Here is a 27,387-nt window from a genome sequence, read left to right on the forward strand (position 1 = left end):
AGGTTTGGAAAAGGTTGGGAGCCTTTCAGAAGACATGAAGGAAGGTTTTATTGGGGGAATAGGAATGGAAGATGGCAAAATGGGAACAGAAACTTCCAGGAAAGATCTCAACGGAAAAAAGTGGGACAGAACAATGGAGAAAAATGGCTAAATGGAAGAGAAAGGCGGAATGAAAATGGTTGGAGAAGACACATGATGCAAAGATTCACATCTGTGAATCTGGGCAAGAAAGTGGTTTTTGAAAATATAGAAAAAAATTTGAGAAAATCACAGGGAGTGGAAAACCAAGAGAAGCAAATGAGTGAGGATCAGCAGTGGACTCGATGCACGGTGGAGAAAGTTGTGCTGGATAGCAGTTTGATAAAGGTGAGGAGTGACTATCTGGAGAAAAATGAATTACTTCTAAAGTGGGGAGGTCCAAAGCCTGCAATAGAGAAGGTTAAAAAATGGTGTGATGAGAATTGGGGTGAAGTGAAAGACTTTAAATCTCTAGAAGATGGTTTTTGTATGATGACTGTTGATATAGCACAAGGTAGGAATTGGATCTTGAATAGTGGCCCTTCTTTTATGAATGGATGTGGGTTTTATATGTAGAAATGGACCATGAATTTTGATCCAACAAAGGAGGTAATAAAGGAACTCCTTCTATGGATAGGGTTGAGAAATTTGCCTCAGGAATACTGGCAAGAACAACGTTACAAAGTGATTGGAAACAAGCTAGGAATATTTATTAAGGCAGTAGAAATGGTGGACAGAGAAACTCTGCAAATGTTCCCAAGAATATGTATAATGTGGAATGATAGCCATCCAATCCTAGAACTGATTGAGATCTTTATTGATGGGGTAGTGTGGAGACAGCTAATGTCTCTGGATGAAGGGTATAAGGTCTGTGAGCTTTGCCTGTGTGAGGAATATGACTTTGAAAGTTGTAAACAAGAAGGACATAATAAGGAAAAAGAAGAGGAAAGGCTGCTCCAGAGGGTTATAGAGATAGACAAGATTAAAGAAATCGAGAAGAATGAGAGTGAAAATCTGTGGAAAAGGGATAATGCAAAAGTAGAGAATGTTATGATGCTGAAAACAAGAGCAAATAACTGTTTGGATCGAGGGTCAGGTGAAAGCGAGATTACAAATGTGGGTCTGGAAAAAGTATTAGATATGGAAAGTGGAGAGGGCTGCAAAAAAACACCACAAAGTGAAAAAAAGAGTGGTGAAGACTTGCAAAGGAAGTTGGAGAGGGAGACTATCGAAATAAGGAGGGAACTGAAGCTAAGGGAAGATAGGGAGGAAAGGGTGGAAGACAGAATTGTAGAAGAAAATGAAAAAAGAGTTAGAAGGGAATAGCGGGAACTCAAAAAGCCCATGAGGAAGGAGGCCACATAGTAATGGTGTCAGAAAGGCCAGAAGATTCACAAAGGGAATGGGAGGAGAATGAAGGGTATATGACTGGGCAGGGGCGAAATGGAGGGGGGGACTAGAGAGTGTTTTAAGGATATTGAAATCTCTCCAATTAGAAACCTGAAAGGAAGATTAGGCGAATCAAGCTTGGAGGAAGTCTAAATGAGGAGGAAGAAGATAGAGATGTAGACGATGATGATGATTTCTTTGGGATGGAGGAAAATATGATCCTTAGAGAAAAATGAACTATTGAGAAATTAGAAAATAAAAAACATAAAGTAACTATTGGGGAGAGCCAAAAAAGGGGGGGAAGAACAATCAGTGCATTGATCAAGATAGCAAGAAGTGCCAAAGGTCAAAGTAAACTGAAAACGGGAAGGGGAAAGAACCCCTCCCGAAAGGGATGAAGATCCTTTCATGAAATGTCAAGGGTTGCAATGCCCCTGACAAAATGCGCTTGATCAGGAGAGGCCTGGATCAAACAAAACCGAATATAGTGTTCATGCAAGAAACAAAGATAAAGTTGGATGATTTGGAGGGGATGAGGAGAAAGTTGTTTAAATGGGAAACTGAGTGGGTGGCTATAGAGGGGGCCTCAGGAGGAATGTGTGTTTTATGGAATAAGGAGACAGTGAATGGAATTGTAATGCAGATGGGCAGGAATTGGCAGTGGTTAAAAGTCTCCTCAAAACAATTAGGATATGAATTCAATGTCCTTAATGTTTATGGCCCAATTCAGAGCAGAGAGAAAAGAGAACTCTAGAAAACACTAACAGACATGTTAGAAGTCTTACAAGATGAAATCACTATAGTAGGGGGAGATTTCAATGCTATTTTATACTCAAAGGAAAAAAAGGAGGTCAAGTTTGGAGGTCAACTACATAGGAGAACTTATCGACTTTTGTTATGGAAAATGGACTTATCAATATTCCCTTTAAATAGGGGGATTTTACATGGAACAATAGGAGGCAAGGGTTTGTAAATATTGCTGAAAAATTGGAAAGGTTCCTTTTAGGGGGATATTGGACAAAAGTTGATTGGTCTGTAGACGCTGGGATTTTGCCTATTCATGGATGAGACCACTTCCCTATTAGTCTAAGAATACAAGAAGAACTCACTCCTGACCGATGCCCTTTCAAATTTGAACCAACCTATGTGGCTGAGGGCGGATGGTTTTAAGGAGATGGTAGAAAATTGGTGGGGAGAAGCACCAGAGTGGGATGGATACATGGCCTTTAAAATTTTTAAGAAGCTTCAGTATATAAAAGGAAAATTGAAGGTGTGGAATAGAGAATCTTTCCCAAACATTTTTTAAAAGAAAAGGGGATTTGGAAGCAGAACTGAAAACCTTGAATGAAAAAATAATCCGGTTGGGGATGGATGAGGATGATTTCAAAGAAGAAAAGAAGCTAAAAAAAGAACATGTTGAGACCCTGTTAAGAGAAGAAGTGTTTTGGAGGCAAAAATCAAGAGAAACATGGCTGAAAGAAGGGGATAGGAACACAAAGTTTTTTCATAATTCAGTTAAAATTAAAAGAGCCCACAATAAAAAAAATTCAATCAAGAATGAAGAAGGTGAGGTGATTAGTGATCCAAACTTGATAAAGAAAGTAGCAATAGATTTTTTCAAAGACAAAGGTAGAACTGAGGATGGGGAGAAGGCTTTAGATTAGGAAGTTTTGGAGTGCATTCAGAAATGTATTATAGATGAGCAAAAAGCAAGGTTAAATGCTGAAGTCTCCAAAGAGGAAGTGAAAAAAGCGTTATGGGGTCTAGAAAAAGACAAGAGTCCAAAGCTTGATGGTTTTACAGGAAGTTTCTTTAGACTCATTTGGGAGTGTATAGAAGAGGAAATGTGGGAAATGGTTGAAGAATCAAGAAGAGGAGGGTTTGTTCTAAAAGATTTGAATAATACTTTTATTGCCTTAGTTCCAGAAAGGGATGAATGTAAATCCTTTGAGAATTTTAGACCAATCTCTTTATGTAATACTGTGTATAAAATCATCTCAAAGGTAGTTGCCAATAGGCTTAAAGAGGTACTAAATGATGTAATATCGGAGGAACAAAGTGGATTCGCTTCAGGAAGGTCAATTTTTGAAAGGGTGATTATTGCCCATGAAATGATCCACTCGGTCTGAACAAACATTCGGTCAGAACAAACAATCTAACAAAATGATGGTAAAGTAGGATATTAAAAGAGCTTATGATGAGGTAAATAGAGTTTTCTTGTTCAAAGTTCTGAAAAAATTGGTTTTAAGGAGGAATGGATTAGATGGGTAAAGGGATGTTTAACCTCTGTAAGGTTTTCAATGTTGGTTAATGTAGTCCCCAAGGTTTTTTTGAGTTAGAAAAAGGGATTAGGCAAAATGACCCTTTTATCTCCTTTCCTATTTATAATTTTGGCTGAAGTATTAGAGAGGCTAATCAAAGAAAGAAGAGTTAGAGGTTTGTGCAAAGGGGTAAAGGTGGCAAGGGGAGTGGACCCAATCTCACATTTGCAGTTTGTGGATGACACCTTTCTTACGAATGAAGCTTTGAAGCAAGAAGCTAGAATTATGAAAAAAACTTTGGAAATTTATGGAAAAGTATTAGGACAAAAGATAAATTGAGCAAAGTCTGAAATTTTCTTTTTCAACACCCCTCTTTATAGAAGAAGAGCTATTGGAAGAATTCTGAATATAAGGCAAGGAATTCTTCCGAGCAAGTATTTGGGAATCCATTTATTCCAAGGGCATAATAAAAGTGAAGTGTGGAAGGGATTGACAGAAAAATGTCTGAGGAAGATGGAAGGTTGGAAAGGTAAGTGATTGACTTCTACAGGAAGGATTTCGATGCTAAAATCTGTGGTTTCAACAGTGCCTATTTTTTCAATGATGTGTTTAAAAATCTCAAAGAAGGTGACTAATCTAGTGGAAAGGCAGATGAGGAAATTTTTCTGGAGTGGGGCGGGAGAGGAGAAAAAGTGGCCTTTACTTAAATGGGAAAAGATATGCAGACTCAAAAAGTTTGGAGGGGCAAGAATTAGAGACTAGAACACAATGAATACAGCTTTAGGGGCTAAGTTGGTGTGGCAGATGGCAAATGATGCAGAGCAATTGTGGATAAGGATTCTTAAAGCTACATATTTGGATTCTAATGAGAATATAAGGATTAACTAATCAAAATCCGATTAGAGGTTCTGCAATATGGAACTTTGCTCTATCATGTAAACATGTCATTAAACACCATATTTCATGGGTCATAGGTAATGGTAATAGGGTAAAGTTTTGGGAGGATTCATGGAATGTATACAAATCTTTAGATAAGGAAATAGGGGATAGGGATATGAAACAAATTTTATGTGATTTGTGGGGTAGGAATGTGAGAAATTATATGGAGGAAATTGAAGGGGTATTTGGGAAAAAATAGATGTGGAAAGATTGGAGAGTGGAGGGCCTATCTAAAGGACAGCAACAATCCCTAAGGGAGATCTTTAAGAATACAAAGGTTTGCATAATTAATAGGGAAGATAAGATTAGCTCGTACGTAGCAACCTCGGGTAAATTTTCAGTTAAGCTTGGATATGAAATCTTAAGACACTAAGGTGGAAAAATGTTTTGAAGCCGGGGATTTGTGTTGGAGTAAAGAAATTCTCCCAAAGGCTAGAACATTCACATGGCTAGGAATATAAGGCAAAATCTTAACAGGGTATAGAAGATGAAGATTTGGTTTTCAAGGCCCTACAAAATGTGTTATATGTGGAAAAGAAGAGGAGAGTGTTAATCATTTATTGTTAAATTGTGACATAGCAGCAAAGTGTTGGAGTTGCCTTCAATGAAAATTGGGTTGGGTTGGACCATGGAGCCCCTCTCTTAAGGCTTTCTTCATTTCATGGCCAACAGGAGGAAGAAGAAACTTATTTGAATGCATTTGGAAAGCAAGTCCCTCAATTGTGATATGGGAGGTCTGAAAGGAAAGAAATAGACGGATATTTCAGGATTGATCAGAGACAATTGATCAGCTTCTAAAACGGATTGATCATTCTATTGAAGAAGTGATGAATGTAGTAGTCTTTAGGAAAAAATTATTAAAATGTGTGTTCATGAACTATGACAGGGCAATTCAGAAAATGTGGCCAAGGATTAAAATAGGAAAGGCAGGAGCTAAAGGAAAAGAAATTTCTAAACCCAAGAAAAGGGAAGATGCGAAGTGGGTAGCTCCTAAAAAAGGCTAGTTAAAGTAAATTTTGATGGGGCTTCTAAAGAAAACTCAGGGAAATCAGGTGCAGGATGCATTATTAAGGACTATTTAGGGGAGAGAGTGGCTTATGGAGCGTTAAGGTTACAGGATGGGACAATTAATAAAGCAGAGTTCCAAGCAACATTGTTAGCTTTAAAATGTGTAAAAAGATGTGGAGGAAAAAAAATATTTTAGAAAGAGATTCGATGGTGGTTGTACAGGCGGTGAATAATAATTCAATTCACGCATGGCACCTAGGAAACTTGTTAGTGTCTATTATGGAAGAGTTAAATGGTTTTGAGGAATTTCAAATATGTCCTTTTTTAGAGAAGCAAATAGAGATGCGGATGCTCTTTCAAAATGGGCAATAGGTTTAATAGATGATGGGAAGCCAGTTTTTGAAACTTGTAGCCGTTGGGAAGTATTGGATGAAGAGGTTTTTTGCATTGATTAATTGGTGTTCTTTTTAAGATTGGTCGAATGCTTTTAAGAAATGAGGGAATGATGACTAACGTCATAAAGGGCTGTTAGAAAATTGATGGAGAGATATGGAAAATCAGCAATAAATGGTTCCATCATGACAAGAGGTGAAAAAAGGGTTCGCTCGATGTGTGTGGACGGGTGATGGGACGTTTTCTTTAGTGTGAATGCAGTCGGAAAGCAATATATAGTAATGGTAGAAAATCTATTCTAACCACCTAAACAGTGAATCTAAAGAAGTGATAGTGACTGAATTGAAAGGCAGATGGAGGCAACTTTTACCTTTAGAACTAGCAAACAGCAAAAGGCTTTGTTTGGACCGGTGCAGAACAAGAGGTTGAAATTGCTGCTCAAGTGCCCAATGCCAAGAGTGATGGAAGTCGTTAAGGAGACAGTTGGAGAGTTGTTTCAAAGCTCCACCCATCATTGGAAGATTAACGCAAATATAGTGGCGATAATAATGGCATGGGGGCTGGAGATTGCAAGCCTAGTGGATGAGGTGGAGCGGGTAATGAAAAATTTGTTTCCAGATGATTTAATTGTGGGAATGGAATCCCTATTAGAATGAGTGTGGCCGGGGAAAGGCTTTGACTACAGTGAATGTTACGAAAATTTTGAAGAAGGCATGAGAATTGACAGGGTGGGTTTTCTGTGATGATCAACATGGGTGGATAAGGAAGGTTATAAAACCAAGATAAAGCTGGCATGGGCTAAGTTGGTGGCGGAAATAGGAATCTTCTTGGAGCAAAGCAATCAAAGGGTTAGAGGCTTTTTCATTGCTCACCCAAGGAACAGGAGAAGTGCAAGAGGTAGAAGGATTAGGAGGATGGATAGGGTGATATTCGCAGTGAGGGTGGAAGAGTGACGAAGGAGAAAGAAAATTGGCCATTTTGGTTTAAATTTTTTGTGTCTGAATTTTGTTGGACGAGGATAAACGAGACCGCTGAAGGAAATTTTGAGGATTGAAAGTGGAACAAAGGAACAATGCAAATCAATTCAATGATAAAAAAAATAGTTTCTGAGGGTAGTTTTTAGTAGATCAGGGAGAAAAGAGCAAAGAAGCGCGAGAATGAAATGAGGTCGAGAAGAAGCAAAGGCCAAGCGATGGAATGGAAAGTGGAAAATGGGAAAAAGTATAGACGAACAGGTGGCAGAAACTGTTCAATTTTGATGTTTATGTCAATGGCCAATTATGAATTGCCAAGATGTTTATGGGTTTAGTTTATTAAGTAGAGAGTTTAGGGTAAAGATAGAAGTTTTTTAATGTATAGTTAGACGGTTTCTTGAGATGAAACTTGTATGTGCAAAGGAAGGCTATAATTTGAAGCCCAGATGTAATATTGTAAATATGATATTTTAATAATATAAAAATTTATTACCGACCAAAAAAAAAAGAATTATAGGAAGGATTCTATTTTTCACCTTTTCTTATATTCAATTAATTTAATGCATAAAGTCTATCGGCCTCTCATAAATTCCTTATTATTTTTCCCCCTCTACATTTTTCAAGTTATATCAAGATTGTAACTCATGCTCACCACCTTACATATCTTTCCATGCACATAACACTTTCTTGATCAAACATTATTCCCTTCTAATCGAGCATTGTTCTATAAGATGGAAGATCACAGCCACTCAAGACTTGCTCTCAAAATACTCTTGCCAATCCTCACTTTTGTATGCTGTATTTCATATCAGTAAAATTTAATCTTATTAGTGGTGTCGACAGAGGCTAGTAATTTTGATGTTGGAGCTTATGGCTTGGATTCTTAGGATACACTTTGTCTACATCACAGCCCTGTCAGGTTGTATTCTAGAAATGCTTTTGTTATTCCTTATCGAATCTCAAACTCTCTAGAATTGTATCCAGGCGAACAAGTTCTATGTTTGATGATAAAGTTTACACTTATATCTTGAAATCTCTGCCAGTCGATAATCAATCATTGTGTCAAATATTTTATTGTTCTCATGATCCAATCAGCCTGATAAATTACTACTAGCCAAGCACAAATGAATGAGAATCAGCGCTCTTGCACGGAGCTATGACATGCTATGGCTTGTCATTTTAAAACAAATGAGGTTCACATACTAAATCAAAGTGAATAATCTACACAAGTTGTATAGCCTTGTACAAAGGCATAAAAAATCCATGTCTCTAAGACAAAAAGGTGTACCCCCTTGCAATGTAATATTGAATTCTCTTAAAAGCCGTGTTTTGCTCTTGATATCATTTATAAAATTCCTTATATGGAAAAAAATTTACTACTATATAAACATCCTGTGAATTCCATAAAGATGGATAGTTACACCAAGGATCATCAAGGATGGTCAAGCATGGCTGAGATGAATGATGTAGTTTGTGAACAATGGATTGTGGGAATATCCTTGCAAATTAAGAGATTGATCCAATAATAAAAAAATTAAGGGAACTAAAGTCCGGAATTGTAAACCAAGTCAGCTTAAGGGGGGTAGTTGGGTGTAGTTTTGTTTGTCAAGTTGCTCGTGGGTGATCAGGCACATAGTGTCCATGTAAATCCTGGCTAGGATAGGTTTAGTTGTAATCAATGTTGTTGTGATCACTAGAAGTCAAGATAAGTTGCACTTGAATGGATAGGCTGATGGGAGGGTTCCACGGTCTAGTTGGCTCTGTAGTTGACACTCTAACACCAAGATGCTCAAGTGGCAGGACAAGATGGTGTTCTCGTGCCTTATCCCGTGTAGGATAGGGAATTCTCGGCTGAGAGTGAGGGGGATATACTATGTCCATAGTTGGGTAGTTAGACTTTGGCAATGCTTCTCTCCACGAAAGTCATGACTACCACAAGACAGAACAAATCTGCATTCTTAGCCTGATATGATTTAACGGGAATTTGTATTTTCATTCATGTTCATTTCAAATTCAAATAGATACATATTTATTTATGTTTGCAGTTACATTTATTTCTTTTCAATTATATGAAGTGATATTTAATTATATCAGTTAGTTGATGAACTCTCTTTTGTGCAATTTAATCTTTTTTGTAACTAAACAAAGGAAATAAATCTCCAATTAATAATTAAGGATTTTCACGAGAATCAGTTAATCTATTATAACTGTTATTCCCATGCATGTGAATATGTAGATAACTTATATATGGTACCAAAGCTCTGGGTTTGACACTAAACCTTGGCTCACCACTATTTTCAAAGAAAACTAAAATAAATGTTTAAATGAGAATAGGATAAGAACCTGAATGACGCCTCAGAAGAAACCCCGTCACCCCTTTTATATCTTTTAAATTAAGAATATGCCCAAATTTGATTATTAATTTTACTACACACCCAAAGATGATGAAACATTAGCCCATGCCTTAAACAAGATCAACAAGAAAAGAGTGACTTATGTCAGGAAGGCAATTATGAGAAACGAATTCATCCAAATATGGAATTCTAAACAAGTTGATCTACTTATGATGTATCATGTACCTTATATCAGGTAGAATAAGCCCAAGGAAGGAAACAAGCAGGATACCCAAGGATAGGGTTTCCAATTTACTTAAAGAGTTATGTTATAAAGTACTCACAGTAGTGAGAAACATTGTGTAAATAAATGAGGTTGCAGTTGCAACATAAACTCGTTGCCTTATTTATTTGAGATTAATCACGAAAGTGATGAGAACTAATAGAATTGTGTACTTTCTCATTCTTGTCATTTCTTAGCAATCAGTTATTATCCTTTTAAATGATAAACATATGTGTATGCGACTTATGGATGAACCAACTATATTTCAAGAACCTTAACCAAAGGCAATGGAAAAGAGTGATAATAACAACCACCATGTGCAAAATGAGATACCTAGGTTGGTTAACCCTCAAGGTTCGAAGGACCAACTTGTCCAAATTTTACTTAGCACCCAGACTAGAATGGAGATAATGGAAAGAGGATGAAAGATTTAGTAACCCAACTTGGGCACGGGCATGAAGACACTCAGTCCTCACCTAAGCCTATAGCCAAGCGAAAACAATCTACCCATAGTGAACCAAAGAACATGTCCCCTCTAACATAGTTGGAAATTCAAAAGAAAAAGAAAATAGTAAGTTATTGTAATAAACCTTGCTTATTCTGATCAGAATATTAACACTTATGCAGATGGAATTTCGTCAAACAGTTGGTGCACAACCTCAGTATTAAGCTATGGAGCCATTGAAATAATCGGTTCTAATAATACATGCCTAGTCTAATAAAGTTTGGATAATGCAGAACTCAATAACCACAGCAATGTTTACAACAATGATAATAGATTAATCTTGTTTACCATAAACTAACTGAAAGTATGGCAAGAATACTGAATCAAATTCAACATTTTTACTTGCAACAGATGATTATAGTTTTACACTACAAACAAGAACTAATGAACCTGGAATTAGCCACTGAAGGTAAACAGTCTATGTAATAGGGTATGAATGTCTGCCACAGGCTACTGGTATCCTTGAGCTAGTCGATGTAGGTGACTGTCCACTTGGATTTAGTGAATGTATTCAGCCGCAAGCTGCAATCCCAACTTCAATCAACAGCCCGTACCTCTCTCTATTGAACGTGGGAATTAGGATGACTGTTGTCATGTATTCTTATGCCATGTAACTCCTGCTGCGAATGGTGTGACTCCAGTACCTTATTAATTTGTAATCCAGAGACTACGCTTCTTCTCACGAATGTTCTTCAGTTATGATAAGAGCAGGATGCCAAGTATATGTTGAACATGTGACTGAGTTTCAGACTGTAACTGCAGTCCCCAAGCTTCTTTCTTCTACCGTTGGATACCTTCCGACTGTTGTGGGAAGTTATTCACCCAGTCTACACCAGCAAGGTCTACTATGGCAGCTATCTCACTTCCTTAGTCGGCAATAGTTATGACTTAAAGCATGGAGGAAAGAACCCAAAACAACCAAATCTTATTCCACTGAGTTTTCAAATAGATAACTTACTTCCAGTTCTGAGATGAAGTTACTGTTCCTTGCCGATTTTTGCCTAAACTGTGTGTTAACCCAGAATAAGGGGTTGGGGTGACATCCAACTTCCTCAAATAACTCGACGGGTTTCGTCCTCAAAGTTCACTAGTCACATTAAAGCAACCGTTGGTAGCAATATATTAATATTTATCATATTCACTGTGTCAATCTGAAAGCAAATGCTTTCTTTTATAACCTCCAAGTGTGAGGAGATACAAACATCTTAACAATGTGGGATAAGAGACTATTTCGTCTTTTAGTCACTTAAGTAATTTTGTCCTAAAGTGACTTTAAATAATAAAAGTACTTTATGTTTCAACTCAATAAATTAAAGTGACTTTAACCTTAGGATTTCCCATTTAAATCTCCTCAACTGAAACCAAAACTCCTGTGATTGGCTAGCATCCTACATCACATGCTGTTTGCCTATCCGGATGGAAAGATAGACCAACTAGGCACCATTAAGGCTAGTGCGGAGAAGGGGACATTACAGTTATCTGTTGACATTAAGAAAATCAAGCCCCCTAAGTTTCCAAGATCTAAGTTTGGGGGTGCCGCTAAGGCATGGTTGACCAAAATGGAGAAGTATTCCAACCTTAGGAGCTTCTCCAAGTCCTCAAAGGGTGTTTGGGGAATCTCTCAACTTACTAGGGAAGCTACTACTTGGTGGGAAAACTTTAAGATGGAATTAAATATTAAGACCACTAACATCACTTGGTATAAGTTTGTCACTATCCTTAAGAACCGATGGTTACCCGAATCCTTCTATGATTAGGTGTTAGATTTTCAAAACTGCAAATAGGTGGATGTGACAAAAAATAGATATTGGGAAAGATTTACTCTACTTCTGAAGTATGTTCTTGACTGTCAACAAGATGCAAATTTCAAGGTCAAAAAATTCATCATGGGGTTGAATAACTGGATTGGGGGAGCCATAGATGTGCTAGCACACCGAACCATGGAGGAGGCCCTAGAAAAGGCCATCCAACAAGAACAGAGGGTAAAAAAGGATGATTCCATCCATGATAATAAGAGGAAGCTCAACTGGAGTACATCAAGTTCCAAACTAGGGACTCACAAAAAGAACTTAAAGAATTTTAAGGCCAGCAAACCCAACTTAAAGGGGAAGAATAGTAAAGATTTCAAGAGAAATTCCAGAGTAGCACTAGCAACAAAGGGAATGAAAAGAAGGTACCAGCGAAGGGTTGTTTCGTTTCTAGCAGAGACCACTATGCCTATCAGTGCCCTAGTAAGGGCACATCTAATCAACAAACGCATCCTCCCTTACAACCTCAACAAACTATCTTCTAGTTGAGGATTCATGCAGCAGTGGACAACTGTCAAGCAAAGCAACAACTGCCCCCCATAGAAACCCAGGGTAAGATATATGTAAACCCCATTACAATACTAATTAATACTAGAGCCACTAAGTTTTTTATATCTCCAAAATTGTTAAGTAGATTTCCAAAAAGAATTGGATTTATGGCAAGCCCTTGGACTATTGAGTATGCAAACAAGTCAAAGGCTCAAGTAGACCAATGTCTATTTGAGACTCAAGTAAACTTTTTAAACTTCTCTACTAAGGTTAACCTGTATGTAGGACCATTGGGGTCCTATGAAATTATCATGGGGATCAATTGGCTTAGTGAACATAAGGCGAAAGTGGATTGACTTGCAAAGACAGTAGAATGCCTAGATGATTAAGGAAACTCTATGAACATTCAAGGAATACTAAATGAAGTGAAAACATGAAAAATATCAACCATGCAACTTAAGAGATGTAGCAGAAAAGGGTGAGATATATGCAGTAAAAATAGAAGATCTAAATGAGACTCGAGAAATTGTGTATCAAGATGATTGCATTCTAGAGGATGGGGAGATTAGAGAAGGAATGAAGGATTCCTTTGTGGAAAGGTACTCCTACCTTAGGAACTACCTATCTTACCCCCTTCTAGGATATTTGATTTTACCATAGATTTAATACCAATAGTAGAGCCCATATCCAGAGCACCTTACAAAATGACTACCATAGAACTGACGGAGTTGCAAGTACAACTGCAAGAATTATTGGATAAGAAGCTCATTCACTCTAGCGTCTATCCTTGGGGACCCCAAGTATTATTTGTTAAGAAAAAGGATGGAACCATGAGGTTGTGCATAGATTATAGCATGCTCAACAACATTACCATAAGAAACAGATACCCACTTCCCTGAATTGAAGATTTATTCGACCAGATGAAAGGAGCATCAATATTTTCTAAGATTGATCTTAGGTCCGGTTATCACCAAGGATCAAAGAGGAAGACATTCATAAAACTGCCTTTAGAACTCGTTTTGGACACTATAAATTCACAATTTTTCCCTTAGGGTTGACTAACACCCCTCCAACTTTTATGAATCTTCTGAATAGGGCATTTCCAGATTGTCTAGACAAGTTTGTATTGGTACTCATTGATGATATTTTTATCTGTTCTCGCAATGAGGAGCACCAAAAACATCTAAAAATAGTTCTTCAAAGGTTGTGTGAGCACAGATTGTATGGAAAATTGTCTAAATGCTCTTTCTATCAAAGGAAGATTCACTATTTAGGAAATTTTAATTCAGCAAAGGAATCACAATGGATCCTTCCAAGATTTTAGGCTATCGAGCAATGGTTGATACCTAGGAATGTGTTAGAAGCCAGAAGCTTCATGGGTCTAGCCAGGTTCTACAAGACATTCGTTAGAGACTTCTCATGGATAGCACACCCCATAACTACCTTGCAGCGGAAGGGGAAGAAGTTTGCTTGGTCAAAAACATGTCAACCAGCATTTGAATATTTGAAAGAGAAACTAACTACTGCACCAATACTCGAAGTGCCAGATCCAGAGGGTCACTTCGTAATTATTACCAACTGTAATAATTTGGTATAGCTCTGATACCATGTATGAATTTGCCTTAAGGAAAAATTCACCCAAGATCGTAGAACTCAAACACAAGCACAACTATAGACCAAAAAGGAGTATGATCAGTATATCAGAGTATGTCCTCATACATTGCTCTGTATTGTATATGATAAATGTACACACTGAGAGTGCCTGTATATAAAGACCTCTCAGGAAGCACATAGAATGTCTCTAGAAAGAACCAAGAAATAAGATAAGCATGACAACTAAGCACATGTCTTATCCATCATTCTAGATAAGAGGATAAGAATGACAAGGTGTATCTCAAGTGGAGATGTTATAGACATCATGTGCTTAATTAGTGTGCTAACTCCTGTGTTGTAGACACCATGTGCATAAAAGAGGTACAAACTCTTGTGTTGTCAACATGACAACTCACAAGAGTGCACATACTCCTAGGTGACTAATAAATAAATATTGAAACAATGCATTAACCTAAGTAAACTTAAGTGTAAATAGTGAATAATTATTTACACCAACACCCCCCCTTAAGTGCAACTTAGGGGAGGCCCTTAAGCTTATGAAAACTAGGATGATGAATGCATGATAGGTCCCCGCGACTAGGCCATGTTAGGTACCCATGTACATAATGAAATGCAATGCAATCTCTCATAAAGCAGAGAAAGAGGAAAAACCTCATAGGAAAAACCCTCCCCCAAAAACAAAGATAAAAAGACAAGATGCATGGATGGATGGAGTAATCAAGACCCACCCATTACGACATACATCAAGTATATACAGGAGAGAAATGGAAGAAGGACAAAACCCCTTAAGAGGAAAATGTCCCCCCCATAAAAGAGAAGAAGAAGGAGACAAGGTACTCCCCCCCCTAAAGGTAAGGTGCCAACCAGTGAGAAATGCTCCAATGTAAAAACTGATCCATGATTGTTGAATGATGTTCCTCCCCTTTGGAAGAAACAATGGCAGAGGTACTCGTGAGACGCTTCCCCTGGGTGTGGAAATAATCTCGATGATGTAAGGTGTCTCTGAAACCTATTCAAGTGTCCCTGTGTCGATACTGATGGTGGCTCCTTCCAACACTGCTAAGAAGAAGTGCAAATTTAGCAAGGATTGTTGTAGAACCTGTTTCAAGAAACCAACAGTCTTCTCAAATGATAAAGAGACCTCCCACACCTGTTGTACATAAGGACCTACAATCACATCAGCCTATAAAGACTGGTCATGTAGAGAATGGACATGAGGGTCAGAGTGAACCCTCACAACAACTGTAGAAGGATCGTCCTTATCAAAGAGAAGCGGTATATCATCAAAGAAGTCCTCCAAATATGTTGTGTGTGACTCCATGAACAAACCTGAAATGTCAGTTAAGAAGTCATCACCTGGAAGACATAGTGTACCCTGCTCTGTTGAAGTACATGAATCTGTCACTGCGGCAATGGATGAAGAATTTGCCTCAAAAAGAAGACAAATATCATCTAGGATGTCTCCCACATCTTCAATGTGAGACTCCACAAACAGCTTTGCAATGGCTGGAAGGAAGTCGTCCCATGAAGGTAAAGTAGGAAGACATAAAGGATCCTATTGCACTGAATTCGAAGCATCTGTGGCTGAAATAGGATCAATAGAAGCAACAAGAGCATCTAGAGGTGTGATCTCATCTGGAGAGGATGCAGCTGCAACTAGAGCTAGAAGATCTTTGGGGAATGGAGGAATGTGTGGATCTCCATACGTCTCCCAAAGATGCATCCAATGAACATATGGATCAGTTTCCTTAAGGTCAATAAGTGACTCCAAAACCTCCATATTTGTCTGTAGAAAGAGAACACTACTAATGAAGGAAAAAGTCTCAATATCATATGTAAGTCCTCTCACATATGGTAGTGCATTGTGCTGACTGAGATATTTGATAGCCAATTGACTCCATTCCTAAAAGCTGTCTAGTGTCAAGTAAATCAAATCTTCCTCTTCCATGATGGACTAATCAATGTAACCCCCAAAGATGCAAGACAAATGTAAGAAACCCCCCCTAATGAAAGATTCGGTGCTTTATAGGTGGTGTGTGTACAAGAGGCCACTTGTCAAAATGTACAAGATAGGCTTCTGATTTTGCCTGTTACAGCTGCCTTTTGAGGCCTAAATCTGGAACTATGCACTGTAGCTCAGATATACCGCAATATTGAAAAGCAATACAATGCAAAAAAGGCCCTAATGTTGAAAGTGATATTCCTGTCCACACAACCCTATTATTTGAATGCAGATTTGTAAAGTAGATGAAAAATAACGCACTTTGAAAAAAACAAAACCTAAAAAGGAGTCCAAACGAGCCCGTACAGAACGTTTCAAGTTGCAAAATGCAGGATTAGACAGGTACAATTGCCCAAAAATGCAATTTCCGACAAATTTGTGCACCAAAACCAAAAAAGAATCACACCAATGAAGAGCTCAGAAATTCTACCCAAAATTTTTTAAAAATCACACCTGATTTGGAGTCCAAATGACCGAGTTATGGCCTCTCAAAGTCGGGCTGCCAAATCAAAACTGAATCTGGAGAGGGGTCTAGAAGAAAAACTACTAGCTCAAATTTGACGGTCAAACAGTTGTCGCTGCAATTATAAAATCCCTGGCTTTGACGGTCAGACGGCCATCAGATTTAACATCGTGTCTAGCTGACATCAGCAAAAAAATGTCCCCTTTACTGACGTGGCAGTACAATCGATACACGGGGCGGTACAACAGTCCACATGGCAAGGTACGGAACAGTGATATGTTAGGTTGAGTCGGATTCTGCGTAGCAGTACGATGTACTGCAAAGGCGCTAACGTGTCGTGTGACGGACGCTGAGGTATCAATCTGACTATACAAGTACAGTGTCTAATGTCAGCGCAATTCCTGCCACATGGAGAGACACGTGTCTAGTCACAGGTTATCACTAGAAATCTTTAAACCGCAAGCCAGGATTCTACTATCGACAGTGTCTGACAGTGCCGGCGGCCGGAATACTTGTTATACAAGCCAAGAAATTTGATGGGAGCTGGTGAAAATGCAGCACCGAGAGGAAGTTTGTCGTCGCCGGGAAAATTGCAACGTCCAAAAGTTAACAAATGGCACGACGCTGGGAGTCGGAAAGAAAAAAGACGAGCAGAAGCTGCGAATTCAAAGGCCAGTGTCAGGTTATTAAATGCAGGCATCAGACTTTATTTTATAGGATGCCAAAAGTCATGGAAAAATCCCACATTGATTGTGTTGTATAATGTGCAATTGTTTAAAACAAAAGCAGCCACCGGTTTGTATAAACAAAGCCCTCCACTGTGTTGGTTGCCGGTTGAGGGTAGGGTTGGTCCCGATCGCCGGAACTTATAGCGAGGCTAGAAATTGAATATGCGTGCCCGAAAAAAATGTCCCTACTACAATAAAGAATATTCCCTGTGCCAAATGGAATATGGCACACTACAGAGCCAGGGTGTGACTACCCAGTTCCGCAAAAAAAAATTCTCTGCTAGGCCAACTGGGGGAAAAATATTTCAAAAAAGCTATCCGAAAATCACAGAGAAAAACAAAATACCAGATCTGAATTAAATTAAATTGCAAATCTTAAGATCATACCCGAACTTGCAAATCGAGGCCTTCGGGTGCCGATTTCCAAAAAAAATTTGCCTCAGATCAACTTTGGCCTAGGGTAGCCGAATTTATAGCCAATCTTCACAAAATCAGCATTCTAGAAGCAATGGCGAGTTCCGTTCTGGCTCTAGACGCTCCCAATTTCTGCAATACTCTGGATTCGAGCCAAGGTGCAGAAGCAACAATAGTCTCGAACGGCTATGTGAAGAGAAAATCTCCATGCTCTGATACCATGTAAGAATTTGGTATAGCTTTGATATCATGTGAGATTTTGGTATAGCTCTGATACCATGTAAGAATTTGCCTTAGGGCAAAATTCACCCAAGATCGTAGAACTCGAACACAAGCACAACTGTAGACCAAAAAGGAGTATGATCAGTATGTCAGAGTATGTCCTCATACATTGCTCTATATTGTATATGATAAATGTACACTCTCTAAAAACAACCAAGAAATAAGATAAGCATGACAACTAAGCACACGTCTTATCCATCATTCTAAATGAGAGGATAAGAATGACAAGGTGTATCTCAAGTGGAGACGTTGTAGACACCATGTGCTTAATTAGTGTGCTAACTCCTATATTGTAGACACCATGTGCATAAAAGAGGTGTGAACTCCTGTGTTGTCAACATGACAACTCACAAGAGTGCACATACTCCTAGGTGACTAATAAATAAATATTAAAATAATGTATTAACCTAAGTAAACTTAAGTAAGTGTAAATAGTGAATAATTATTTACACCAACACCGATGCATCAAGAGAAGGATTGGGAGGCATCCTAATGCAAGAGGACCAAGTAATTGCATGTGTATAGGAAGTTAAAGAACTATGAGCAGAATTACGCACACCATGATTTAGAATTGGCAGCCATCATTCACGCTCTTCAAATGTGGAGACACTACCTAATTGAGAAAGTATTTGAACTTAAATCAAACCATCATGGATTGAAGTACATATTCACTCAACCCAACCTTAATGCTCAACAAAGGTGGTTGGAATTTTTAGCAGACTATGAATCACTAATAAATTAAACAAAAGAAAGGGAACTAAAGCCTGGAACTGTAAACCGAGTCAGCTCATGGTGGGCAATTGGATAGTCTTATTTGTCAAGTTAATTGGTGGGTGATTGGGCACATAGTTTCCATGTAAATCACTAGCCTGTTGGAAATTTGGCAAAGTAAATAAGTTGGAGTTTTCATTTATGGCAACATATATCTAGCATTAAGAAGGCAGATCTTGAAGATGAAGATTCACCAGTCAGACTTAGAAAATTGTCTACGTATCAACTAAGTTATTTGGCAAACCAAATATAGTTTTGATGTGTGTAGTTGACAAAGGCATTATTGGCACGTGCATAGTTAGGTACGAACAGTACAGAGTGTCAGGAGGACGTATGCCAGAGCATGAGTCAGTACGGTCAGTACAAAAGAAGATATGACAGTTTTACCAGTTACGGCAGTATATAGACAGGAACAAAACATAATAGAAAATGGGTAATTGTGAGTTAAGGAATTATTTCATTTACAAAATAATTACTTGACTAATTAGGGACAACATCCTAGATGTTAACCCTAAGAGAGCAAGAGTTAATTTTGTATTTTGCCAAATGTGTGAAAGCTTGAAGGCCGATTGGACAATGTTTTGTGAATTACAAAGCTATAAAGAAAGAATGTAAATGCAAAGTTATGTGTGCTTCTTATGAAGACTTTGCGAACCTTATGTGATACGAAATCTGATGTTTGATTAGAGGATAACAAGTTTTGTGAAGAATAACAAGTGACATATCAGATATTGAAGATATCAGCAGCAAGCAAAGAAGTTTTTGTATCAAGGAATTACATTGTAAGTTACATGTTTGGGTAATGGGCTCAGCCTGTACATCATTTTGTTTATGCATATGTACCAACTCCTAACAGGGTTAAAGCAACTCCTAACATGCTTGAGGCTTCTAACAAGGCCTAAGTCCTCTAACAAGGACCAAGACACTATACGGATGTAATAAACTCCTAATAGGGTCAATATCTTTAACCAAATACTTTTGATTAGTGGATCATTTTGTGGGTATAATTAGTTTGCTTTTATATGCAAGTTATAAGGCAATTAATAATACCCAATTTTGGGCTAAAGTTTGTAGAATACTGATTCAACCCCCCCCCCCCCCCCCCTCAATAGCAAGGGTAGGTTTACTGGCAACTGATGCTACTCTGATCACTAGAGGTCAAGATAAATTATCGTCAAATGGACATGCAAATAGAAGGCTTCCACGGTCTAGTTGGTTGTGTAGTTGACACTCTTAACACCAAGATGCTTAGGTAGCAAGACGAGATGGTGTTCTCATGCCTTACCCCATATAGGGTAGGGTCACTCTCAGCTAAGAGTGAGAGGGGGATATACTAGGTCCATGGTTGGATGGTTAAGCCTTTGACAATACTTCTCTCCACCAAAGTCAAGACTTGCAGAAGACAAAACGGGTCTGCATCCTTAGCCTGATATGATTTAGCAGCTATTTGTATTTCCATTCATGTTCATTTCAGGTTTAGGTTCAGCTAGATAGCTATTTATTTATGTTTGCAATTACATTTATTTATTTTTAGTTATGAAGTGATATTTAAATGTATCAGTTAGTTGATAAAATCTCTTTATGCAATTTAATCTTTACTCTAATTAAACAAAGGAAATAAATATCCACTTGTTAGTCAATGCATTTCACGAGAATCAGTTAATATGTTATAATTGTTAATCCATGCATGTGAATATGTAGATAACTTATTTTGATTGATAAAATATAAGAAAAGTAAGGGTTAGTAAAGTTGGTTGTTATACATTAGGATCTATAAGTCCTTATGTGAAATCACATAGAATTTAGGCACTATAAATCTTTGGCCTAAACGTTACAAATGGAAGCCCTTTCTCGATATCATATTGCCTCGCGCTAGATGTATTTCTTGGGTTGGGAAAGTTACCTTTATCTTCCTCCAGCCCAGAGAATGTTGTACATATGGGTGCCTACAAAATATTAGGGGTCGTGCCCCCACCCCCCCCAGTAACCTTTATTTCATGTCAACCATTGAACAACCATCCTAACACTCATCGCAAAACTTTTCTAATTTGGTATGATGATTATTGCCATGATGGCATTGGTGGTCATATCGTTCATCTATTCAAACCTTACATAAACTTACATAGAATCGGAATAGGACTGAAGTGGATTTGAATTTTCATCATCTCCTAAATAAATGGTCTTTTCAACATTTCTAAAAAATGGTGTTCAACCTTGGAGAGTGTAATGGCCCTTTTTTGTGTCGGTCAAGATTGATAGTTATTTAGTCAATAGTAATGTTCGTAACAATCATTTTAGTTACCAAATAATATTATTATTTGGATTTACGACAAGAAGACGAATGTTATTCAAGTTGTCTAGACACCATCTATGGATTCCCTCCAGATTTACAGGTCCAAGTCTGTTTCACAAAGATTATGGATTCCTGACCCTACCCTCTATTGGGATAAGATCCATTAAATTGGGTTTACACAAGCCCTTCCTTGGTAACACTAGACATCCTTCTCCATAAGTCAAATAATGACAATGTTGGAGGTTACATTTAGGTTTAAGAAAGAGACTTCAGGTGTAATCAAGTTGCTTAGACACCAATCCTCAAAAGGTGTGCCCACAAAGTTTACAAGTTCAAGTCTATTTCATGAAGATTTATGGAACGCTAACCCCCTCCCTCTATTGGGATACATCCAATGGCTGGAATTTACTCGAGCCTCTCCTCAATTGCATCATAACTTCCCCTTGTAGATACAAGTAATCATATAGTGGAAATAAATAGTTATTCATAATAATTTTGATAATTGTGTTGATAAATAATATTGATTCTATAATGAAAATAATAGCATAATGGTGTAATTCTATTTCTTTTATATTTGATGTTATTATTAATTTTATTTTAATATATGTTATCATTATTAATTTTATTTCAATATATAATTATTTTATTCTATTTTCAATATATTATAAATATCAATATATTTTTAATTACAAGATTCTTTAATGTCATTTCCCCATAAATCTAAGGGAGTTTGGCATGCTTAGAAAAATATTAATCCCAAAATTAAATACAATTGTGCATACCTTATAATAGTAACCAAGGACACTTTTAATAGTTCTATCTATTTTGTTTTTAGCCATTGCATTGGTCCCATCAGTAATTTGATGTAATGTCCCCATTTTTAGCAAGTTCTTATAGTTGACTTGGTCAATTCACTAGTGCGACCTTCGTAACCTGACAGTGGGATCTAAGGGTCTCAATTGTGGGGTTATAGGCTTTCCAGCAACCTATGGTGTGTTTTGGCTCTATTTGAGTGACTTACTATTTATAATAATCCAAATTGTTGGTTCTAATAAACTTAGTTGAGTTAGAGTTGGGTAATGCTCTCTATTTTTAATTCAGGCTTCTAGTTTGGGCTCCAAGAATCTTGGAGGGAGCATCTATTCATAGAAAGTCACCCCGTCAGGTTTATTCATCGTCTTTCTTCATCAGGATTACTCTAGTGTTGTCATATTTCTATTATGATACCTCTGCAATTGTTTTCGCAAGACGGGTGAATTATTATTATTATTCATCTAAATATGTTGAGGTTGTTATTTCTTTTGGTGTTGTATGTTGGTCACCTCAGTATCATAGCTCGTTGGAACTGAGTTGAAAAGTTTTAAATCGTAGGCACAAGAAATTGTCGCCTTATGTGTGACTATATTATGTTATGGTGGAAAAGGTCATTTTGGGAGCCAAAAGTAATTAATAATTATCTTATATGGCACTTTATTATGTTTTATTGTTGCATTAAGGAAGCTTCTTAAGAGGAGTTCATAAATATGCCCAAACGGGGAATCATGTCGAAGGCTTTGCAGATGTCCACAAAGAAGCAACAGACTTTTGAGGAGAGTGAGCAAACCTGCTCAATTACAGTGCAAAGAGTCAATATATGGTCCATAGACTAGTAATCCTGTCTAAAACCTACTTACGCTCTAGCCCTGTCCTAGCGTTGATCAAGCTCTTCGGAAAGAAGAAATCACAGCCCTTTGAGTTTGATTTTGTGCATTTCCCAGCAATCGCACTTAATACTATGGATATGTGAGTCACTCGGGGGCAAGTGTTTGATTCCTAAGGAAAACAAATCAATGTTTGGGGATCAATTCAACTAAGAGTTGGGTGGCTAACAATTATGTGCAATGTATGATTGTTTGATAAGGATTATGGTAGAAACATAGAGCTGCATTGGGTTTCCAAGTTTTTTGTATGAGCTGCAATTTTTATTTTTAAATATCATTAATTGCACATGAATGCACTATTATTAACTATTGAATAAATAAAGAAATCTTTTTGAGGCATTTGCTAGTATTTAGATATCATTCATGTACCATCTGTCATTTGCAAATTTATTTATTCTCACAAAAAAAAACTCAGAATATTGAGAAAATAATCAAAAAACTTAGACAACAGTGTTACATCCCAAATTTTTGACCTAAATTTAAACTTGCTCATAACCGTTGGATTTAACGGATTTTTCTTTCATGATCATGTAAAGTAGGTAGTTATCTATATCCATTATATTAACTGTTAATAAAGATGATCGTTAACCATTGAATGTTATATGATGTTAGCCGTTGCTTGATTTTGGAATTATAATTAATAACTTAAAGTCTTTTAAATGTTTTTATGAAAATTATTATAGAATTGTTATTATGGCGAAAGAGTTTTTCATGGGTGATTGCAGGAGGACATGAAGGGGGGAAGTATTGCTAAACAGGATCATCGGAATGGGATGCTCACTTAGTTCAGTCATCAGAATTGACAGGTATGACTTTAAACTTCTTTGGTAAGGACCCAACGACTTGAACACAAGATACATTTGTGGGACCCACATGAGCTATTGAATAAATAATCTAAGAAAACATAAAATAATCTAATTAAAATATAAAATGTACCTCAAAGGATTTTAAATGATCTTTTATCATATTATTATATAATATATATGTATATACATACATATAGATATAAAAATTAAATGGCACTATTATATTTTAGTAACTTAAAAAAATGATGTCACCCCATTAATATATTTACATGAACGTATGTAAATATAAATTATAACAATTATCAAATTATAACTTTTTCCAACTTTTTCTTCCATCTTTTTTATCTTTCCTTTCTTTTTGATTGTAACCGATTTAAAAATTGGCAAAATTTAATTGACAAATAATCTTTTAAGTTTGTGGAAGCCAAGAAGTCATGACCATTCTTCTTATTTGAAGCCGTGTGTAGAAGGCGGATAATATATAATTCACACCCGACTTCCTGTATGCTACGTCTTACATCTTTCCAGTATTTCCTTCCGCCCTCATCACATCCGATTTCATATTCTTCTTGTGATGATTCCCTACAATAGACCTAGTAGATACCTACAATACCATTTTTAAAGCTTTGTTCAAAAAGCCCATTTTGTACTCCCTGTTGTATAAGTATTCTTGTTGAGGATAGAAGTTCATATAGACTATGGTGACATCTTCAAGCAACTGGAGGCAAACTGATTTCAAATCGATTTGCAAGTTTTCAGACAACTCTGAATTTGTATCAGGTCATTTGTTAATCACTTCAAATTGTGATATTCCAATGTTTTAACTCAAATTCTATAGCAGTCGGCTAGGCTCAGAAACGTCCTTGTTATCCATGATTACATTAGAAGTTTTGTTGAATAATCCATGTCATTGATAATGATTTTCTTCTTAACTTTCATAGTTTCCAGAATCATCATAGAAAGAGTTGAATAGAATCTCTTAAGGAAGAGTTTTTCTAAGTGCAATAAAACCTGGATGAATTATTTTGGTCTCAAGAACTTCTTTTTTCTTTATAAGATATACAAATCGATGAATCCTTTTAGAAACTATGCCAAGAGTAGATTGCTCTTAATTTTCCAAACACTTGGGATTCATCGGCTGTGTAGCCATGATTGGTGAAGAGGTGGAATGAATCTGCAAGAAAGCAAAAGAGAAATTAGACATGATTAAATAAATTAAATTAAACATACTTAATAGCTCATGCTCATCCCTGTCATGAAACCTGTTGTCAAGTTGAGCGGCGGTGATCGGGTCGACGAACCCATCTGAAAATCCTTGGCCAAGGTAGTTTAAAGGCATGTTTTCCATCTAAGATCACTTGATGTCAGTGGTGCCAGTTATGCAAACATGTCCGTTTCATAACTATGCGGACATTCTAAACACCAGGATGCTCAAATGGTTGGACTAAGAACATCCCAAACCCAAGCCTGAGGTAGGGAGGGTCTTTCTAATTCAATAGATTGTGTGGTGATAAGTATGGTCCGAGGTTGGGAGGTTAAACCTATGTCAATGTTTTTCCTTTCACCAAATCCGAGGCTTGCACAACCAACTAAAGACCCTCCGGATGATTCTTGTATGTTCTTTTCTTCTTTTCTTGTTAAGCATTTAATTATTTGTATGTAGAAAGGATAGTTAATCGATAATTTAGTTATTTCAGTTAATCAGAGATACAGTTATTTGCAGTTGATCATATATACAGTTATTTTCAATTGATTGTTAATCTAGTTATTTTCAGTTGATCATAAATACAGTTATTTCAGTTGATCGTAAATCTAGTTATTTCAGTTGATCCTAAATACAGTTATCTTCAATTAGTCATTAAACTAGTTATTTTCAAATAATCATTGATATGGTTATGGTTATTTCAGTTGTTAAAAGAGTTAATGTCTTATGAATAGGAATTTCAGTTAACTATCAATGAATGTTGGGTAATCTTTATTTAAACTGTCTTTGTTTTCCATATGAAAAAACGTTTTTTACAAATAGCAATAGTGATTAGAGAATGAGCTAGCAATGCTCATTACATGAAGACTTCATTAAGGGTTGTCCTTCATTTCCTCCTCAATTTGCACTATTATTGTTGTGGTTGGTAGTTACAATGATCACCGTTTCGGTGAGCATATCCAATAATAGAGCCATCCTTTGTTGTCTCCCTTTGCTTGGCCAAAAATTGATCCATCCTCCTTTTAAACTCTTGTTCCTCACCCATAAATGTACCTTCCATATTTTTTGTTCTTAGGGTTTCGGCTGGATTTCTCGTGGAAGCATGTTCTCAATTCCCGTTCATCCATAAACCCTCACAGGCTAGGAAGGAGGCCTGTTTGATACCACATGTAATGTCCCCTTGTGCAATGCTTAAAAAATAGGGACAATTAACTCACCAAGTTCAATTGTAAGAGATTTATTTCAAAAAGTGCTCTAATAACACTTAAAATGATAATAATTGCTGCTACTTAGTTGCAAGAATAATAGATTATGATATCACTTATATTATGACAATATATGAGATAAAGTATCACTACTGTCTCTAATAGATCAATTTAATTTATGCAAAGATGATCCCTGATCAATATATCTGATCTTCAATTCTAATATACAATATGAAATGTGCAATCAATGTTGTTGATATCTGTCTCTGATATGGCAATCAGAAATATGCTTCAATCTGCTTCTATAGCTTATAGCAATGAGGTGTATTGATGCTCGTGTTCCATCTTTTTAAGTATGCAAATGTATTCGCTATCACTTACAGCAATGTTATTGCTGTTTTTAATCTTCTTCCTTAAAATATATGCAATTGTCCTCAATATCATTTTTAGTGATAATATTGCCATGTCTGATCTGAACCTTAGAAATATGCAATGGTGGTGCTCTTCCTTTTTTCATTTGATTGCATGCAACCTAATTTGCCAAAGGCCAATGCTCACTTGAGTGATCCAATAAGGATGTAAATGTAATAAGTAGTCAATGACTTGAGAATGGGATTGATTCTTAAAATATATATATATATATATATATATATATATATATATATATATATATATATATATATATATATATATATATATATATCTTGTGAGATCAGATGATTACATCCTTTGGATTTTAAGAGACATATCTCTGCATAACTTAAACAGACATATCTCTTCATAACTTAAAACACGTTGGCTTTTTTAGATCAAATTGCATCTTTTCATAATAGAATATCATTTCTTGCACATATGTTAATCACTGCCATTGTGTTAATCACTGATTATCATTTGTTTACTTGACTTCTCCTAGGTGTCAACAATACGCTAACTAATTTTTGATGGCATTCTCTTTTGATCAATTTGACGATCGATCTACTCAATATCTTTCAAAGAATGAGTGATGATCGACGTGATTGTTGATTGTTAATTCATGGTTAGCACATCGATACCAATTCTACTTAGTCAATGTTTATTATCTGATTAGTAAATTACTGGTGTGAAGAAGGCTATTCATCCTTTGATAAGTATGCTGAGTGATAAATTATAAAAATAATCACAATTTTCCTTGATATGAGATCTTGTTACTATTGGCTTTATTGAAAGAACATTCAAACTACCTATTTGAACTTCTAACTGTTATGTGCAATTTGCCAACTTCTATCTACTAACTATCATCAGGTGCTCAACATCTGCCACCCCCTAACCACATATGTGCAACTTTGTAATTAGGTCAAAAATGGGGACATCACAGCCTCAAATTTGTTGTAGTATCGCACTGGTTATGAGTTCCTCCATTGAATGATTTGTCTTCATGGCCGTTGTTACCACCATTTTTGCTGCCTTGATTATTGTTGTTGATATTTTGCACCAATGTACGAGTCAACAACTAAATCAATTGTTGA

The 27,387-nt window shown here is 36.7% G+C and overlaps 1 protein-coding gene across 3 annotated transcripts in view; it reads right to left on the reverse strand.

Moving 5' to 3' along the window:
• The window catches only part of LOC149572079 (putative N-acetyltransferase ycf52), a 144,648-nt gene that overhangs the window by 29,981 nt on the left and 87,280 nt on the right, over positions 1-27,387 (reverse strand). The gene's annotated exons all lie outside the window — the stretch shown is intronic.

The sequence above is a fragment of the Cupressus sempervirens genome, chromosome 2 (assembly GCF_028749045.1).
Source record: "Cupressus sempervirens isolate cs-2001-9-10 chromosome 2, ASM2874904v1, whole genome shotgun sequence".
Lineage (NCBI taxonomy): Eukaryota > Viridiplantae > Streptophyta > Pinopsida > Cupressales > Cupressaceae > Cupressus > Cupressus sempervirens.